The sequence below is a fragment of the Tyto alba genome, unplaced genomic scaffold (assembly GCF_018691265.1).
Source record: "Tyto alba isolate M040663 unplaced genomic scaffold, T.alba_DEE_v4.0 Super-Scaffold_14, whole genome shotgun sequence".
In the NCBI taxonomy this organism is placed as follows: Eukaryota; Metazoa; Chordata; class Aves; order Strigiformes; family Tytonidae; genus Tyto; species Tyto alba.
Window position 1 is genome coordinate 6,592,712 of NW_024881276.1, and position 21,233 is coordinate 6,613,944.

Sequence of the window (21,233 nt, forward strand, 5' to 3'; positions counted from 1 at the left end):
ACACGAATTCTTTCTGAAAGGCTGTTGCTTTGCCATATGTATTTTTATATAAGAACTACATTTTTGATCAAACAGTAGATGACAAATTACTTCTAATGAATTGTCATAGAAGGGAATATGATGGGTAATAAAGCTTACACTATCTGTGCAGAAGGTCAAACTTTTGATACAGTGTAAGAAATACATAAGTAAAAGTCACTGAAAATATCTCCTATTCATCCTTTCTGATAAACTTACAAATGATAGCAAGAGACACCTAGTGTAAAAGACAACACCTTGTAATATACAGAGCATCTTAAACTTCTTTTCAATATGAGCACATCAAGCCAAAAATATTCATGTGACAATACCTCAACTTTTCCAACTATTCAAAGGTGTTCTCTGATTGCAAACCTCTTTTTGAAAGATACAGAAAAATAATGTACAACTTTTATTACATGGACTTCAAGACCAAGTAAGGAATTATAGATTGTCTGTTCTGTTTTATCATGTGATAAATGAACTAGGTGATTACTAAAAAGCAAATAATCATTTTCATTTTACTGTGGGTATTGTGAAGACAAAACAATGTTTCCCAGAGTTAATATTAGCCCTGATAACTATAAACAAAGACACACTGTCAAAGTTCAAAACATTTGATTTTGCTACGTTTTCATATACTTTAATACTTTTCCAAATATTCATAATGAAATTTAATTACTGCCTCGAAAAGTCAATAGACAGTTCATCTTTTGGTTACAAAGTAATGAGAAGATATCAAAATATTTTTATATTTTAATGGCTTTGGGCAGAACTGAATACAGACCTGCAACAAACAGAAAATAGATCCTGAAATTTCTATTCATAAAGCTGAGTTTTATATCTGACTCAATATAATATATTTTGTCTATCATAACTCTAAGGAATTAAAAATCATCCTCAGAAAATAAGATTTGGGAATAGAAAGTAATGTTCAGTAATTTTTTATAATCTGTCAGTATTATCAAACTGTATTTAATTTTTTTTCTTGTAGTCCAATGGTGAAGCAATTTCTATATAGATTTTATACATTCAAAGATTCATTAAGATCTTTATATGCATTACACAAATGTGAGCTATAGTCATTTGTTATCATACATACAAGAGTTTGCCTCAAAAAAGGTGGTTTTGGAAAAAAAAATATCTTTCCATAAAACACAGGTCCAGATTTAGTCATTCAGAAAATCGTGAGAGGAAACAGTACCTGCAATATTTCACTTATTTTTCCTAGTTCATTGTCTCACTCTGTCCAGATGCTGAACAACACATATTGTCTGAAGAAGAATGATGTATAGTTTCCCTTTCAGGTTTGGTGAATCTTTAACTTTCCTAAATCCTAATCTTAAAGGAAGGCAGTTTCTCTGTTCCGTTCTACTGTACTGTTCTGAGACATTTTTCTTACAGTCATTTGGGCTTCTCTAGTCCTGCCAATAGCTCTTTAAAGCATGAGTCTGCTCCTGAAGTATTAAAATCATTCTAGAAAGTGCATACTTGATAAAACATTTCAAACTCTTTCCATTCATATTTTACTGAACTTACAGTTAAAGTGTAGTTGGAATAAACCACACTAGCCCCTATATGTGGCAAGCATTTTCTACTTAGATTTTACATTCCACGTATTTTTAACTTTGTTCAGCATTTCATTACTGGGCTACTGAGCACCAGAAAAGAGGCCTGGAGAATTATGACATTTCAGCAAGCAAAGTCATAGGTATGAAGTCAAATTACTGATTTTTATTTAAGTATGAAAATCGGTATAGACCAGAACAACTGAAAAAAAATCCTCAGATCTTTTTGTTTAGCTTTTCTTTAAATAGTTTTAGTGGCTAAAACTATGTTGTTGTTGTGCCCGTGAAGATATATATTCTTCACTGTTTTTTGAAATAGTCCGAATCTCCTTCATAAAATCTCTCTGCCTAAAATTAATCATTTATATGAGACTTTCACCATGATTGTTAAATATGACTCATTTTTCCCAGCTTAAAAAAAGTAAAAAATGTAGTTTTGAGTACCTCACCAGTTCCTGAGTCCATCCACTACTTTCTTTTCACTTATCTTGCTTTTTTCTACATCTACACAGTAAACAGAATAAACATAACTTTATAAAAGGCATAATTACAGTGATTATAAAAGCTTAAAATACTGTAAGATGTTTAAAATATTGTCTTGAAAATCAAATTATGGACTAGAGGTGAAAATTTCTTTATAAGTTGCAGTAATTTTATACATTATCTGTAAGTCAGGAAGGACTTCCATATTACTTACCAGTTACACTGATGACAGAAAATATGGAAAATTGCAATAAAAATTACCTAATTCTTAGTTTTTTACTTGGCAGGGTATCATGCACTTTTTTGGCACATTACAAACATCTGTAATCCTCCTGCTTCTGTATGACACCTGAGATCAGGTCATTCTAAAGGGCCTAGCTGTCTACCAAACATTAGCTGAATAATTTTTAACTAGTCAGTGTGGGAGTTTTTCTAGAGAATTTAGACAGGCAAAGAGTTTTTATCCCACCTATCTCAGGACCAGTTTCATCCAGCCTGATTTGGAAAGCAGTATCTCCAAAACAGATTCTTGAAACACCATAGGAAAGCATCAACTGAAAAGTCAGCATTTCACTGGCTAATTCAAAAGCCCTAGTTATGTTCGGTGTCCAGCCCCACTCTTCCTGTGGCTTTGTATCAAAAGACTTGCAGTTTACAAGTACCGTGCCAAAAGTTGTCAAGCTATCTGAGAAAAAAATATACTATCAGCACAATCATGCTGCCTCTTCCCATAAAATCCATACAAATTGGATTTTGAGATGCTGAGAGAATATACTGATGAATCTATCACTGTATGTCAGCTCTTTTTCCTATACATTGCCTAGACATCATGAGTTTATGCTGACAGTGAGGTAACTACGGCCTAGGTGGACCTTCAGTATGTCTTAGTGAAACCATTCTCACAAGAAGATGAAATCTGTGAAGATTTAAAAATTGTTTTTAATGGTCATATATGACTTTACAAAGACAAGGAGAAAATGCCTGAATATCCTAGGGGTAACAGGAAGGAAGCTAGTGATAAATGGAACAAGTCACAGTGTGAAGCATTTCAGCACTGTCTTTACCAACTAGCACATTATGTCTTAAAGGTTTGAAAAATACAACATCTATGAAAAAAATCACTACTAAAATTGAAGTACTCTTGTAAGTCATCCTAAAAAAGCATTTTCTTTGAGTGACTTCATGTAACTGGCTGTGCCTGAAGAAGCACTCTGCAAGATAAAACTGGTAGAAATGGAGCAGTACACTGTGCTTTATAATTTGGGGAGAAATAGAAACCCCCAAGCACCTGATGCATTTCAGTTGGTCAGCTTATGACCATGACCTGTTTGTAATATACTCCTTTTATTGCCATTATGCAGTTAGATTTGGCAGTAGGCTGAAATCACCTGTAACTCTGCAGTAGGTTCTACTTCATCTGTGTTTTAGGAACTGAGATTTATATTTTATAGCAAGTTAATTCTGTTTGTAGTGTTCAGTTTAGTTTCCTGTAAATGAGTCTAAAACACAACCATAATGTATAGAGAATGGACTGTGCCAGTAGTATACAGGCTGTATGCGTAAACTTTTCACATGTTGTACTGAACAGAGCTAAGGGACAGAATTCATGAACCCTATTAAGAGTTGCAAATATTCTCATGGAATTTAAAGTGCTGTGGACTGATAATAAATACTTTTACTTTCTTTCTAGATTGAAGAAAGAGACTTTACAGTAGAAAGCAGTGATTGACACACTCTCCAAAATCTCCATTGAAGATCTAACTGGACATGATCGTGATGTCCCATTTAAACTCCAAGAAACAATTATTATTAACTTCTTCTCCGTACATTCTTTCATTTTTTTTGGTAGCTTCAGTACAGTTATTAGGCAGGAGGACAAAAAAATTATCCTTGGCTGCTTTCCTTAAGCTCCTTAACTTCATGCAGAGGGAAAACAATCCTTCAAAATTTGGTTATTTCTTGTGCAAACTTAAAATATAAATACTGAATCACAAAGAGAAAAACAGAATGGTAAAATATCACAGGCTATTCATTTTACCTATATTTCCCATGAGAAGAACACAGTATGTGTTCTTAACTAAACTAGAGTAAAATTAGGATAACTGTCTCACAAAGTTATTGAATCAAGTAAGTACACACATCATTAAATTAATAAAGACAATATGATACCAACAACAAGAAAAATGAAATAATGTGTAAACAGGTACAAAGGCAAGTCAGGACTAGAAAAATGATTCAATATTCAGACAGAGACTTGTAGTGATTAAAGGTTTCCAGAAGGACTTTCTCAAGCAGATATTTCTCAAGAAGGAAAAGTAACTGCTGTGTGGAAATTTGTTTAATAGCAGTTTACATGTGTGTCAGAGCCTGAAGGCAATGTGTTGCGTATTCTTGGTTTTTACTCTGAAACAAGTACAGCACATGAATGCCAAATAGAACCAAGTTAATTTAAAGCAGATTAAGGTTGCTTTCAAAAGTAACATACACTTTTCATAGAGTATAACATGACTATTCGAGTCCAGGTATGAGAACATTTTCACATAGAATAGAAAAAATACAATAATCTGAGACTCTGTAAGGAAACTTTCAGTTCTTGGCTGTTTAAGAATTGCTTTGAGGACTGTGATGGTATTAATTCCGCAGCTGACTTCTCATGAGCCAGACTTTTAAATTAATGTAATTGCAGGACTGTTAATTTTTACATGGGAAGGGTCTGTATTCCAATCATAGTATAACTTAGGTTACAAAGTTAGATATGTATTTTGACTGTAATTATAAGTCTAGCCAAAGGATTTTATAGTTTTCTAAAGTGTCATTAGTAACTTTTAAACAAAATTCTGTAATTATAGAAATACCAAAGGAATCAAAAGCAAACAACAAAAAGTCTTCAAAATCGAGAATTTTCTAGAACACAAACAGGAATATAGGGCTGTTCAGCGATACATTGGAGACTAAGGATTTTACCACTTTGTATTAAGCCTGTCAATGTGGATGAAGAGCAATATTTTTAATTATCAAATTTGGAACGAATTATGATATAGTTAAGAGCGTAAATATACAATATTAAGAGTAAACAGAAGTGTAGCAAATGTTCATCTGTCAAGAAGTAGAGCTTAATTTTGTCTATATTTATGAAAACAAACATTTTGACATTAAAAAAATGATTTATCATTTGACAATTAGTATTTGCCAAAAGTTTATTGAATTATATCTTTTTTAAGTTATGGAGATCTTATATTACAACATAGACAATCCTTAAGGAGGAATTTGAAATGATAAAACTGTTTGGAGACACAAATTCTCTCATGCAGATTCCTTGGTTTCCTTGCCCTAATATTAACGATTTGGGATATATTTCCAAAATGTATTTATAGTTTAGGTAACCATTACGTTCTTTAATTCTGTCCCTGATCCACAAATATGTTTTAGCAACCATTTTTCTCCTGATATGTGTTTTTAGGCATCACATTTTTAACTGTCAAAGTCAATATATTTCTGCTTTCATTCTATAGAAAACAATTCCAAGATAACTGGAAATTAAGCATTCTGTCCCATATTTCACTGGTGGATCCAAACTGGTAGTCTTTTGTCACTAATTTAACTAGTTTTCACAACAGATTTGGAAGAGAATAAAGAAATACTCCCCTCATACCTGACGTCACAGCATTCATAATACTTCATTTTGGCTTTGATCTCTGACTTCCAACATCTTAAAAATCTTATTTTGGGTTGACCTACCTCTAGATATTAAATTTGATAAATAAATAGAAAAATATCAGTTATTGAAGGCAAAGATTTCTCATCTCTAACAAAAAAAAAAAGTTTGTGAATGCTCATCACTTCAAATTTTATGTGAAAGAAACCTAAATTCCCTTCAGATCTTCCCTTCTCTATCCTATTTTCTCTTTATCTCATTTCAAAATAGCTTAAAGGCTATCTTCTATCCACAAGGAGATGACCTCTCACTTGAATATAGACTTTCAAAGCAGTGATACATATTTCATAGGTCTCACAAATATCAACTGAAAAGCCATTTAATATAATACTTCTTTATTTCTTAATAAAATTTAGTTTATCCTGGAAAGGTTTTAAATTTAGTTTTGATTTTTTTTCATTTAGGGAGATTAAATGCCCTTCAGCAAAACCCAGGAATGAAAAAAACCCAAAAAATGTATTTGGATTCACCTAGTTGTTAAAGAAAGAAATGTTAAATTATTAATGTCTTACATACAACTAATTAGAATACCCTTTATATACAGAAGAGGGAGGAAAAAAAAAAAATCGTATTTTCTCATGTTTTCCCAAAATGCTCTCACCTACTCTTACTTTCATTTTACCATGTCCACATTGCTGATACTAATGAGGATATTGGGTTTCATGAGAAACATACAGGAGCTGTTGTTCCTTGAGAGCAGAAAAAACACATTTGGGAAAGTAAAACAACTTAGTTTTTTGTCAGCCAGAACTTTGGTTGTCTGTTTCCTCTAACACTAGTCTTGTCTTATTCTTAGTGTATTCATCTAGAGGACTGAAGATCCTTCTCTTTCCTGAGGGATTTAAACATTTCTCATCTAAACTTGAACTCTTGGTACATAAATGTAATGTGTATCAAAGTTAAAAACGCATAATAAAGAAAATTACTTTGTAAAAATACCCTCCATGTGGTTTTGAAATTATACATTGTTCCATTTATTTACTAATATGCTATATAACATTTACATGAGGGGTAAGTTTTCTCAAAAATACTTTACTTTTAAACATATATTTGTTATACTCATTCTCATTTGTAATATGTTTCTTGAATTTTACAGAAGCTATTTCAAATCTATTTGCATAAATTGTGTAGTACTTTAATGAGTTTGGCAGTCCAAATATATACATTTTATTTTAAGGGAAGAAAAAATACTAAGCTTCTGTATTACTGTTGAAATAGAATTATAAAAATAAATCCTCTATTTGTTCCCCACCACTTTTTGTAAAGTCAGATAAAAGGTATTAAGGAATTTAAGATACCTGAAGAAGGCCAGGACCTTGTGGGAAAAGGTAGCCCTGCTGTTGCAGTTCAGCGCTGGGAAGATTGCAGCATGCGGGGGTGTCCCGTGCCAGAGCAGCTCAGGAAGGGCTGCAGCTGTGGGAGGGAATCCAGTCAGAGGAAGTTGGTGACCCATGCCAGAGCAGTGTAAGGAAACTCTGCAGCCCATGGGAGGGACTCATGTCGGAGAAAGTTTGTGGAGGACTGTCTCCTGTGAGAGGGGGACCACGATGCAGCAGGGGGAGAAGTTCCAGAAGCTCCCCCCACCGAAAATGAAAGAAGCGGCAGCACTGACTGCACCCCCCCCCCCATTCCCTGCCCCTGCGCCACTGTGGGGAAGAGGTAGAGATATTGGGAGCAGAGCTGAGCCCGGGAAGAAGGGAGGGGTGGGGGGAAGGTGTTCTCAAGATATGTCAATACTTCTTACTGTCTGACTCTGTTAAGTGTTGTTCTTAGTGTCTGTAATAAATGTATGTTCTTTTTTTTCTTCCCCTAATGAGTCTGCTTTTTGCCGTTGACCATAATGGGTGATTTGCCCATCCCAGTCCTATCTCAAACCCCAAGCCTGGCTTATTTGTCCTTTCTTATCACTGGGAGAGAAGGGATGTGTGAACAGCTGCATGGTGCTCATTTGCCCTCTTAGCTCAAACCACAACAAATGCAAACAAAAATATCTGTCAGGTATCACATGTTCTCATTCTCACTCAGATCAAAGAGTAAGTGTCACAGTTATAAAAATACCAAGTTCACCCAGCAACTTGTTCCGGGAAGGTACTTCTCTCTCTCAGATAGAGATCCCTATATTACACATGTTGAAGTATAACAGGTAGGCTGGAAAGAGCATTTAGGAAGATAATCATCCTTCTATTTCAGGTTTAACAGTTAAATGTAGCTAGAATTTCTTGTAGATATTGCATTCATATCCCCATCATTCTGTGTATCTGTGTTGGCATGATTCTTACACAGAGCTTCTAATTAATATTTTATTACTGAAACAGTTTCCATTTGTTCTATTAGAACGCTGATCATAAGCACATATCCACCATAAGAAGCCCATCTAGCATAAATTTGTTCCCACATCCACTTGGAGACATAACTATTTAAATTGGATTCAACCTAGATACAAAGAAGTTAACATATTTATTAGTAGAAAAATAGTTCTTTATTGTCACTATTGTCTGAAGCAAGAAAGAAACAATCCCGCAAAACCTGACTTTACTTTCAGAATAGGTCACCCTGAACAATTTTCACTTTTTCAAACTACCAGGTATATTATTTCTCTAAATTTGTTTATTAAGACTCCTTAGATTCCCCAAGCAATATTTCATTGCTTTACATTTCCACCATCAGAATTATTCATTAGTTTCCACATACTAAAAAGAAACTCCTTATCTGTATGGTACATCTTTAAGTGCTGAGTTAATAAATATAAATATTATAACAAATATTGTGCAGAACTCAAACCAACCATACTTTCTCTTTCCCCTTGTTAATCATGTTTTTATATAGATTAAATATATATGTGCATGTGTGAGTGTGTATAGTGATACACTTTCAAAAGGAGGAACTAATTCGCAATTCCTGCATCCAAATGAGTGTAGGAAGCCAGATATTGACTTTCAATCTACTAAGCCTGAACAGGAACTTCACCTGAGGTGTCCCATTTCTCAGATAGGGAAGGCAGCATGAATGCTTCTCTGTCCATCACAACACAAATATCCAGTCTGAAAAAATACTGTCAGTGAAGTCTACATGAGAAGCAGGATTGCAGATTGCATATTTCAAGTAAATAAAAACAAATTCTCACAAGTATCAGTCAAATATAGAGAACATGAAGAAGTGTGGGATTACAGAACTTGCTAGTACCAGTTAGCTAGCCCGCTGGCTACCTATAAAAAACTATTTTTCAGCTTGCTGGATGTTTTGGATCCCATTCAACAGCCCGTTCGTCAAAGGCACTGAACAGAGAAGGCAGATAATTAGTGAAGGTACTAATCTCCTTTCCACATAGGCTGGCAAATCCCAGGACAAGAAATAAGGAGAACAGGGAGAAATATCTCCTCCTAATGATTTCACTTGTATGTATATATATTTGATAACCTGTGCAAACGTTATTTGTATTTCATGCATAGGAATAACAGAGCTACATATAAATGTATTTATCAAATCCCTATTAATTTTCCATTAGCTGATTTAAGACTCAGAAGGGCTACGGATAGACTTTTCTGTTATTGTGACTCTGCTAGATACCTTTCCTCCTCCTCTAAATGACACAGTTTACCCTAAATATAACCCTGTGTTGCCTCAGGACACTGATGTTTAGTTCTGTGACAAACAACATTTCTGTATTTAGAAACATGGTACACTTTTAAGGCATATGATCCTATGACCTTTCAAATCTAGAATATGTGACTAAGGAGGTTCACTTCAACTTTGAAGAAATTCTAAGATGTCAGATTTTTCTTTACTGAAAAAAGAAATTGAATAATTTGTTTATATTTTGGAGCTTTCTATAACTTCTTTAAATATTCTTCAATTGAGCTTACTATAATTAAAATTCCAGACTGTGTACACAAGTAAAATAGCCTCTAAGTATTTTCAAAGGTTATATTGCACATGCAAGAGAACTAATTGGCAACAGTCCTATGCAAAAGTGAACCATGGTATACCTACGTTGTAAAAAAGTTGCCATTCATGTGGATTGACACATATATCCCATAGACGGCTTTTTTCATGTGATGAATAAATAATATAGTATACTATTGCCTATCTAAAAAGAATAAAAGACATGACCTCTGTATGTGCATGTCTTATTCTCTCTGTATATTCAAATATAAGTATCAGTGACACTATATTGGTAACAAAAACATAATGCATTCTCTGATTTTTCAGACATGAAAGTTAATTTTTACCATGGAAAATGGTAAGATATATTCAGCTTTAAAAACTGTTTTTCCTTTCCAATTTCTTATTTTTGATTTTGCATCATGCATTGTGATGCCCTTACGGAGCTGCAGCATGGATGTTGACAAGACCTTGTCTACTGGGGCTACCTCCTTACATAATTATACAGTCATCTGAGAGAAAAATGTATTTGTAGCCCTTCTGAATTAAGGAGCTGAGAGAACTCAGACACCTAGACAAGAAAAAATAAAAACATTTTTATTTCCCGAATTCAAATCACACTTCTTCACCTGCAAAATAAACATCGTAACAAGTGCTGTATAAAATCCCAATTTTGCTATCTTAAGAGATCTTTAATTAGTATATCTAGCATAAGAACTTATTTCCTTATTCAATTCCCAGAAATTCATAAATCTAAATCAGAGGTTTCCAAACTGTTGTCCACAAAAACATGGTAAACTATGTGTTTCAAGGAAACATATTAATTATCTAGTATTACGTTTAATTAAAAAGATACATAATTGGCCACATGGAAATTTTGAACATTGTTTTCTGTCAATTTAAGTCTGATAATCACTTCCGTTAACCAACAAGATGTGTCTGTCTTGCTTCACACATTTACATTCCACTGATTCATTTTCACCCCCCCACATACACTTTTTAAAATTTGGAATTTTTCAATATTTTTAAATGAAACACTCAGCATCTTAGCTCATATTTATAGGTAGCAGTGTTTCAGTGCTCTCTAGTTTTACCCACCTAGGGTGTTATATGTGTTTACTCACTCTCTATTGCAATCTCTTTTTTTCCTGATAATTTTCGTATTATTTCCATCATAACAAAGCACAATTTCAGATCCAATATTAAATTATTTACCCTACTTTATAGGTAGAAAAATCAGTAGAGTTTCTGGCTGCTATGTTCTCTGACAAATCAGTTACTTTGATGATATAAAATTATATTTTTTCTCCATCATTCAGTTGCATTTCAATTTAATCATACCTAATATTTTTAATTTTTAAACTGGGTCACACAGTTATAAAAGTAGACGAAGTCTCTTTGGAAAGTCTCTCTGCTTTAGCTGGGCTGACAGGCACTGTTAGGATAAAATTGTTGCTTATTTTCCTAAAATACTTATTCCCATCTTCCGTGACCATGCACAATTAGTTTAGTTTTTGTTCCCAAGAAACATGAAGGAATGAATACATATACATTAAATTGTCAAACATTTTCTTGTTTGGTATATTCAGCAGTTTTATATATGTCCATTGCTAACCTCAGATTAGTTACTACATGAAATTATATTGACATTGACATTGATTGCTGCATATTAAACTTTGATTCTACAGAAACATATGCTAATGTAACGTAATAAATTGGGGATAATTTTACTGATTTCACAGAGCAGGGATTGCATCAGTTTTGTTTCATGATTTTTAATTTTACATCTGTCGAACCATTACATCAAGCAACATACATCATATAAACACCTTTGACCCACACTGTGTTTCTGTTGAAATAACCAGAGTTTATACAATACAAAATGTTTGTTCTTTTTATGTCAGCTGTAGGAGGACAGACTATACCTGATTTAACATAAAGTTAAAAAGTCATGAACAAACAACATTTGATCTTGCATAAAGCCTGACAGTACAATGATAACCCACCATAAATTTCTGAAGGGATTTGAACTAGCAGAGTGCATTTATATCAGATTAACATTTTATATCATGCTGTTATGACACTCTTGATACAGTATTGGAAACTCTAAAAAAGATTTTTTGTAAACCTGAAACATGACCTTCCTGCTCATGAAGTTAAGTTTATAGTTCTGTGAAGAATCAAATGATTTCACATATTTTTTTTTTTATAAACATCTATAAATAACTTTACTAAACAGCTAATAAGCAGCTAATAAGGTTCTTTTTTTTGCTTTGTGGGAACAAAGAGCAAAAATTACAAGGGCCCAGCATAAGTGGAGGGGGAATCAGACTGAAAAACTTATTCCTTTAAAAAAACTTACTTTTCTTTACAAATAAACCAAATCTTACTTTTATAAAAAAACACCTGTAGAGAAGTAATAATTTTAGATTTGTGAAAAAAACTTAGCAATGTGAAAAGAGAAAAAGATGTCATTTTATTAGTTTTTTTATATAGTAGAACACTTTTATACGGTTCGTTATTGTTACACAAAACTCAGGTCAGGTGAGGTGGAGAAGTTTCATTGTATGCAAGAAGGATGTTTATACAGCCCTTACAATTAGTGATGATGCGGTTGAGAGCCTCTGAGTGAGGATTAGGGGGATGGAGAACAAAGCAGATGTCATTGTGAGTGTCTACTACTGATCGACCAGCCAGGATGAGTTATTCTATAGGTAATTAGGAGATATCTCTTGATCAATAGCCCTTGTCCTTATGGGAGATTTCAAAATCCCACATATCAACTGGGAATACCATACTGCCATGATGAGAAAGTCTGGGAAATTCTTGAAGTCTCTTTAAGATAATTTCTTGTCACAACTACACAGTGAGTCAACCAGGAAAGACGTCCTCCTAGACTTGTTATTTGTGGATAGAGAAGGACTTATGGGATATGTGGTTGTAGGTAGGTGTCTTGGCCACAGTGATCATGAAACAGTTGAGTTTAAATTTGTTATTGTAAAGAGAAAAAATAATAGCAGAGTTGCTACCTTGGATTTCAAGAGAGAAAACTTCAAGCTACTCAGGGATCTATTTAGCAGTGTCCCCTGTGAATCTGCTTTTGAAGGTTTGGGAATCAATGAGTGTTGGTCATTGTTTAAGAACCACCTTTTAGAAGTGTAGGAACAGGCAATCCCATGATGTTGAAAGTCAAGCAAGTGAGTCAGAAGACTAGCTTGGCTGAACAGGGAACTCCTCATTGAACTTTGGTAGAAAAAGAAATTGTATGATCTCTGGAAGTGGGGTCAGGCTTCGCAGGAAGATTACAGAGCTGTGATTTGCATATGTAAGGAGGAGACACATAAAGCCAAAGGTGAACTAGAGTTAAAACTGGCCAGTGAGGTGTCAGACAACAAGAAAGACTTTTTAAAGTACATTAATAGCAAGAAGACATCTAAGGAAAATATTGGAGCAATGCTTGATGAAGAAGGTCATCTGACAAATAAGAATGAAGAAGAAGAGGAGGAATGCAATGGTATTTTTGCCTCAGTCTTTAATAATATTGATAGACCTTCTTGTACTCTGAGGTTGAGGACCACAACTGTGGGAACAGAGACTTTGCTTACTGTGGATACTGAAATTGTAAGGGACCAGTTGTACCATTTGGATGTTCACAAGTCCATGGGGCCTGATAGGATTCATCCCAGAGGACTGAAGAAAGTAGTGAATATTATAACAGGATTCCTCTCAATCATTTACTAAAAATCTTGGGAGTCTGGAGAGGTCTTGTTGACTGGAAACTACCCAATCTACAAAAAGGGTCATGAGAGAAGACCCAGGAAACTACAGACCTGTTAGTCTAACCTCATTTAATGGAAAAAATATGGAGAAGATTATATTGGGTATTAATGAAAGACATTTAAAGAATAATGCAATCATCAGGCACAGTCAACAGGGGTTCATGAATGGAAAGTCCTGTTTAATTAATTTAATATCCTTTTATGGCAAGATCACCTGCCTAGTGAATGAAGGGGAGGCAGTGGATGTAGTTTTGCTGGATTTTAATAAAGCTTTTGATACTCTCTCTCACAGCATCCTTTTGGAAAAGTTGTCCAACTGTGGGACGAGCAGATTCACAGTACACTGGGTGAAGAACTGGCTGAAGGGCAGAGTCCAAAGGGTTGTAGTGAATGGACCTACGTCAGCCTGGTGACTGGTCACCAGTGGTGTTCCTCAGGGTTCTATTCTAGGACCAGTTCTGTTCAATATATTTATCAATGATCTGGATGCAGTAGTTAAATAGACCATTAACAAGTTTGCTGATGATACCAAACCAGGAGGTGCTTCTGACTCTTGTCATTAGGGACAAGAGGCCTTGCAGAGGGATCTAGATAGAATGGAGCACTAGGCAATCATCAATGGCATGAAATTTAAGAAGCTCAGATGCCAGATTCTGCACCTGGGATGCAATAACATTGGGCATGAGAGTGGCTGGAGAGAGACCTTGCAGAAAAGGATCTGGGGGTGCTGGTCGGCAGCAGGCTCAGTGTGAGCCAACAGTGTGGCCTGGAAGCCCAGAGGGCAAACCGCACCCTGGGGTGCATCAAACAAGGCATAACCAACCGGGCAAAAGAGGTGATTGTGCTGTTGTATTCAACATTGGTGTGGCCTCACCTGGTGTGCTGTGTGCAGTTCTGGGCTCCACAATTTCAGAGGATGTGAAGGTCCTTGAATGTCTCCAGAGGATGGCAACAAAGCTGGTGAGAGGGCTGGAAGGCATATCTTGTGAGGAGTGGCTGAGGACTTTGGGCTTACCTAGTTTGGAGAAACAGAAGCTGAGGGATGACCTCATCACTCTCTACAGCTCCCTGAGGAGGGGAAGTGCAGAGGGAGGTGCTGGTCTTTTGTACCTTAGGATCCAGTGAGAGGACTTGTGGGAATGGTTCAAAGCTGCTTCAAGAGACGTTTATCTGGACATTAGGAAGCATTTATTTACCGAGATGGCAGTCAAACACTGGCACAGGCTTCCTAGAGAGGTGGTCGATGCCCCAAGACTGTCAGTGCTTAAGAGGTATTTGGCAAGGCCCCTAATAACATGCTTTAACTTGGTCAGCCCTACATTGCTCACGCAGTTGAGCTTGATGATCGTATCCTTCCAGATTAAATCTTCCCCTCCCTTCCCATGAAGAAAATATAAATTCCTGCCTTTAAGGTTAAAGACATAACCTGAATAAATAGTAAACTTAATTCTTATTTTCTAATCTAAAAGAAATTCTCTTCAGAATTCTGTAATTCTTAATTACCTGTTCACTCATTTAAAAATGACCACTGCTGTGTTAAACTTGATGAGATCATCTTAAAATGCAGCTGAGATCATCTCAGAGTAACATTAGAAGAGATTAATAATGATTATCATACATTTGTTGTATATAATGGTTCAAATTGAAAATATTTCTTACATGCACATCACGGAAAAAACAGAACGGGTGTGTATATCTATAACATAAATATAGCTACAGAGACATTTTATTGCAGATACTCCATGCAATATGAGAATATTTTTGTCTCAGGTTGCACTACTGTATTTTAAAATGTCTACCAAAGCTAAGGATTATTATTTTTAAGATGACATGGCCAAGTAAATCTTTCTAAGGAGTTGTTCATAGAAAAAGAGATTTAATCATTTAGGTTTACTTAGATACTTAGATATTCTCTAAGGCCATACCAACAAATGTAGATAAAGCAGTCACAATTTCTATCTCAAATAGACTTAAAAATAAGTGTGTTCTGTGACATCTCCACATAGTGTTACACCTGCTCAAATGAAAATAGTACATTCATGCAGCATGGTTTTTTCGTCGGTATAATTTTTTACCAATCTTAAAAATCCAGTCCCACAGTCATAGCCTGGCTCCTACTTATGGGGAACACAAGAATTAATTAGTAGTATTGCTTTTGAGAAACAAATGTAACTTTAATGTTGACATCCTATTTATCCCCTGTTGAGAAATAAAGTATTTTGTGTATTGAAATGATGAATTATAACCATTAAACAAAAATGTAATGCGTTTGTTACAGCCACCAAGTAGACAAATTACCATTATGCTGTGCAAGTAATACTTTACAAACCCATTTGTCACACAAGAGAGGTGTCATATGCAATCTGATTCACCCTGCTTAATGTATGAAATGAAACCTTGATTTTCTTCAGTAGATATAGAACAGTAACAACTAGCTTACATTCCAGAACCAGTGATAAATACTTTGTTTTCTTAAAAAAGCAAACAAAAATTCAGCACCTCTTGTGCAGTTGCAAGAAAAATCTAGGGTTACATTGGATTTTAATTGGTGTTAAGTATATTGAAAGCTTTTACATATCACACAAATCAGAGCAGTTACCACGTCACAGTTACCAATTCAGCAGAACTATTTAAACTTTAAACAAATTCAGCATGATAGATCTTTTGCTGATGGAAATCAGCAAAGATTTGGTCAATTTAAGTACAGCTTCACTGACTTATAACTCATTTAAGTGACAATACTTCTTTCCATATCAATACAATTTAAAGTTTGGGGGGGTTTATTTAAAACATATTGTAAATAAGAGATACCTATTCTAAAAAATCATGTCTGCCCCTTGGTCCTATTAACATAAATGAGAGCTTTGGCACTGAGCTCCAGAGGGGCATAATCCCTGTGATATTAACAAATCATCTAAATCAATGTCTTTTGGAGACTGCTGAGCTATGGTCCAGGACGCATGCAGGAATTCTGTAGATTTTATTACAAGAAATACAAGAGACCTCATGTGTACATGTATATATATATATCTTTGCCCTCCCAACTTAACTGCAACCTCAGCTCTGGTGAGATTTAGAAAGAAGAGCTAAATATGGTTACCTAGATATCAGATTTTCACATCAACTGTATTTGTCTAGGCATGCCTTTATAGTCAATATACAGCAAATGGTATCTAGACTAGCCCTAAGTAGATATTTAAGAAGATAAACCTTACCTAAGAATTCCAGTTACGTCTTTGGAGAGCCCAGTGTAGCAGGCTTACTCTGTGCAAAGTGTGAGAGAAAAAGAGTAAAAAAAATGATCAGAAAACACCGCCATTTAAAGAAAACAGTTATTTAGGAGTCTTATATATATAACAGCATAGAACAGGTCAGGAAAAAAAATCAAACATTAGCCATGAAGGAAGAATAATTACCTGTGCATAATGAAAGGTCATTCTGTCATTACTTCTCCAGAGCAGAGCTCTTGGGAATGTGTGAACAGGATAGAGAATGTGTATGTTCAAACAGGTAGGAAAAGACATGTCACTGTAAATAGTTTGCAATGCGAAGAGTTCAGAAGAGGAACTGAATAATCACCTTTGCAGGCCACTATATAAAATCTTCATGAATCGGGATGCTGACACTCTGGAGCATACCGTGAGTTTACAAATTCCCCATCCCACCAATACATATCTACTTTTTTACAGCAGTTCACAGCAATTTTGTGTTCTCATCACCTGATTTCTGACATCCTTACTGGATGTAAAAACACAGAGAACCATAGTAAAATATACTTATATGCTGGGAACTATGAAAGAGAGTAAAAATCTTCAGTGGTTCTGTTTTCCCTCCTATAATAGATGGTGAAAGAAAGAATTTAATCTCTTCTTGGTAGTTTTGTGATGTGATATTTTATATATGTCTTTCAAATTTGACCTTAAGTTTCCCTACTGACTTTATTAAAAAGCCAATTTTTTCAAGTGTTTTAATTCTTCTTCCATTCCTGTCTGCGTAGAGTAGTTCCATGGACTGGTCTTGTTCCTCATGAATTACTCAAATTCAAACTTCAGGTAATCATTCAGTGCTCTGTAAAACAAGTGAATTCATTCAGTTCTAGGAATTCAGTGAAACAGTCTTTCATTTACTTTTCTTGTTCCAAAATTAATTTCTTCCTATAAAAAGGTGTAACTCCTCATTCTTGGTAGTTTTTTATATACCAGACTGATAGATTTGGTGGCCTGGTAAGCTCTCCTTTCCTCTCCCATCAGTCCTTTGTCATTAAGTTTTTTGGTTTTGTATTTTTTTTTTAAAAAGTGCTATATATTTTGAGGAATTTTTTTTTCTGAGTTCTAGGTTTCTAGAGTTCTTTCTTTGATCCAGGACAGGTAGTTTTACCCTGTATAAAACTGAATAAGCATATAGAGATTACATCATGTCATTTTGGCCTTTAACCTGTTATTCTTGCTCCTTTACAAAGGATATATTCATTGTCAGCAGAGGCACCACAAATAACTTGGTCTTCAGTGGGACCTCAATTTATTAACTTCTTAATACTGATATTGACACAAAAGAAGTCATAAGTATAGTTACCTCAAATTTTCATTAGTTCTTATCTTGATTTCTCTAAAGTGACTTGAAATATATGTCAAGACTGTAAGAGGGGTTTACTTTGCCAGAGTCAGCAGCTCTCCTGGGTTTCTGCTCTATTTTTAGCAGCACTGTGGAGGTCTAAATTGAAATCCCAACACCAATGAGCCAGAGCAGTTGTCTTGAACTCTCAACCCTTTGTTCACAGCAGATGCCTTCAAGGCAGACTTTTTCTCTTCAGTTCAGACCGGAATAAAAAAGTGTCTATCTTGAGTAATACCAAAGCTGATACAACATTTTATTTTTAATTAAAAAATGCAAGGCAAATTCCCTCAAAAAAAAAAAAAAAAAAAAAAAAAAAAGAAGACATTTTAAACTATGAAGTCAATATCAAGTTAAAAGAGTGGTTAAATCTGTATTGTGTTATACACAAACTTTTCTGACTTACATTGATAATGAAATACAGCACAAAATCTCTCGTTTCAGTGCCTTAATGAAGATTAATTTTATATTGATGAAGACTTCAGTATCATGGAAAACATGGTATGTACACCACAATATTAACCTGAATGACTAGGTTCTGCTTACTCACCAAAGTTCTGTTTCAATATTTTAGAATGATCTGAGCATTATATTCCTCTCTGAGTACAGTTCCATTTGTTCCTATCGTAAAGTTGAAGGGATGATTCAACTGCACTTTTTTCCCTAAATCATTTAATAAAATTAACTACAAAAATTCGATAACAATAACTGTACGTAACAAACCTGTGTACCTTCAAACTGCAGTCTACAAAATCAATTAACATGTATTTTCAAGAGTAAAATTCCTGACTCTAAAAATCACATAGTTAACTTTTTAAAAAAACCTCATCGATGTAAAATGGAATTATACGTACATTATACATATTTCATCTTCTCTACATTCAATAATTACAGAGCAGCAGATGTTCACATGCTAATGAACAAACATCTGCAGGTGAAGAAAATGCATCCTTACCATCTCAAATTTTTAGGGACTATGGAACTGATTAATTCTAAATAGAAAAAGAATAATAATATCATGTATTTTTAAAAACAAGCAGATAGCAATTTTCTGATTATTAAGAACACTGATTCACAGGATTTATTTACTGAATACCCATTATGTACTTACCACCACCTGAATACTTACAGTTCATACTTGAGAAAAGGCACAATATTAGAACCATAGAAGGCTTTGTTCAGCTTCCATGAAACAGTAAAAAGGAAAAATTTTTTGAAGGAAATTCAATGTATATGAAATAAGTCCTAGGAATATTTGCTAGTTTCTAGTTGTAGGAGAGTAAATATGCAAAGTGTGAGAAGACTATAAAAAGAATAGTTCCTTCCTGGCAGAAAATAGTAAGGTGCAAAACAGAATAACAAATATGAGTGTATAGCTGCTATAGAGGTGAATTAAATTGACACAAAGTAAGGATTAGACAAGAAGACTGGACCCTTTTCCTGCTTTCATAAACATGTGCATAATGTAATCCCTCCATAAATACAATAAAGTCCCTTTTTAGAACCAGCTTTAGCTAGTTGTAAACTACTTAATATTTGTGGAGAACAATTATGTTCTTTCTCAAGCTTTCTTTTATCAAGCCAAAGAAGCAACATTTTTTTCAGCTACTCTGGTAATATAGGCTCTATATTTTCTAGTAACCTTTTCTGAGTCTAGTCAAGTTTAAGCACTTTTGTTCTCTGCTTAAAATACGTTACAGTTTTATAATCCCTGTCCTCAGATTGTTTGGCCCCAACCAGGGTTGAGTCATCTCAGTCCTGAATCCTCCTCCCTGCTTTCTTGGTGCACTATCCAATTGATTACTTAGCAGGTCTCTCCAACGAGATAATTAGTATATTTTTTCATGACTCTGCAGGGAGTGACTTTATGATTTACTCCAGCTCTTCATCCCTTTCAGGCTATGCCCTCTGGTGCTCTCAGCCAGAGAGCTCCTCTACTCAGCGCTAAGCAGCAGGGCAGGAGCCTCTCCAGGCATTACTGCTGGACACCCTGCATCCACGCCTTCCAACAAAGTAGTACCTCCACTGTTAACAAATCTATGTCACACATTAGTAGTGAATATTAATCAATTAATAAAAAATTAATTGTAATGAATTAAGTGCCCAAAAGAGTGCCCAAGAGTCAGGAAGCTCAAATGTTGGTGTGCTAGTTCTCACTTACATTAGACACAGACTTTCCAGTTACATTACTGTCTTACGCAGACATAAGAACTGTCTTGAAATATTCTCTACTGACTTAGGTTAAATAATTTACTGGATGAGATTGTGTTATCTTTTCTTCTTTCATTTGGGAAAAATAGAAATAAAATCCAAATAAGCATAGATGTCATCTGAAATAGTTACAATCCAGTGGCTGGAGAGAATTGGCATGCAGTATGCAGGCTCTTGTCTCTCTGGCCAGGGATTAGGTTCTTTCTAATTTATTTCTTGAGGGAGAAAGGTAGTGGAAAAAAGATTGTATCTGTCCTTACGAACATAGTCTGCATTCACTAACCAAAACTGGAATCCAAGCCTGTGTCTGTACTTTCTCAGGTGAAGGCTATAACTACCAGACAATTTCCCACTCCAGTGTAATTCTGCCTCTCTTATGTGTCTCAGGTCTGAGAAAGCTTCCTGATTAAGATGTTATCAAACCAGTATAATTCTGCAACCATTCAGATGCTTTTGTACCTACATTTTATAACAGCAAAATAAAAAACAAGATATTCTTCAAAAAATATTCTGACAGCTTTCTGCTAGCCAATAAAGACAAACCCTATGGTATTGTCTAAATGAGCATATGGGCTCCACCAAATACTAAATAATAAATGAGTTCTCATTCTGGCCCTATTATTTTTAAATACAGATGTTGTTACCTTTGGCAGAAGCATATAGTCTCTCCATCTTTCCCAGCTGTGTAATAGAGGAGCATTATTAGCTTTCATTAATTACTTTAGTGGTTAATATACAAGGAAAATGATAAGGTTTATTATAAAATCCAAAAGACAAAATATTATATAACTCAGTGTGGCAGTGTTAATGTTGGTCTGGTAAACATAACTGTTCATCTAACTTCTCATGATTAAAATCTTAAGTTCCAATGGCTTTTCTATTTTTGTTTTACTGTTAAATAAGTTTACATTGTAGAGCACAAATTAAATCAATTCCTGAACTTATCAATGAGCAAAGCTTTTTTTT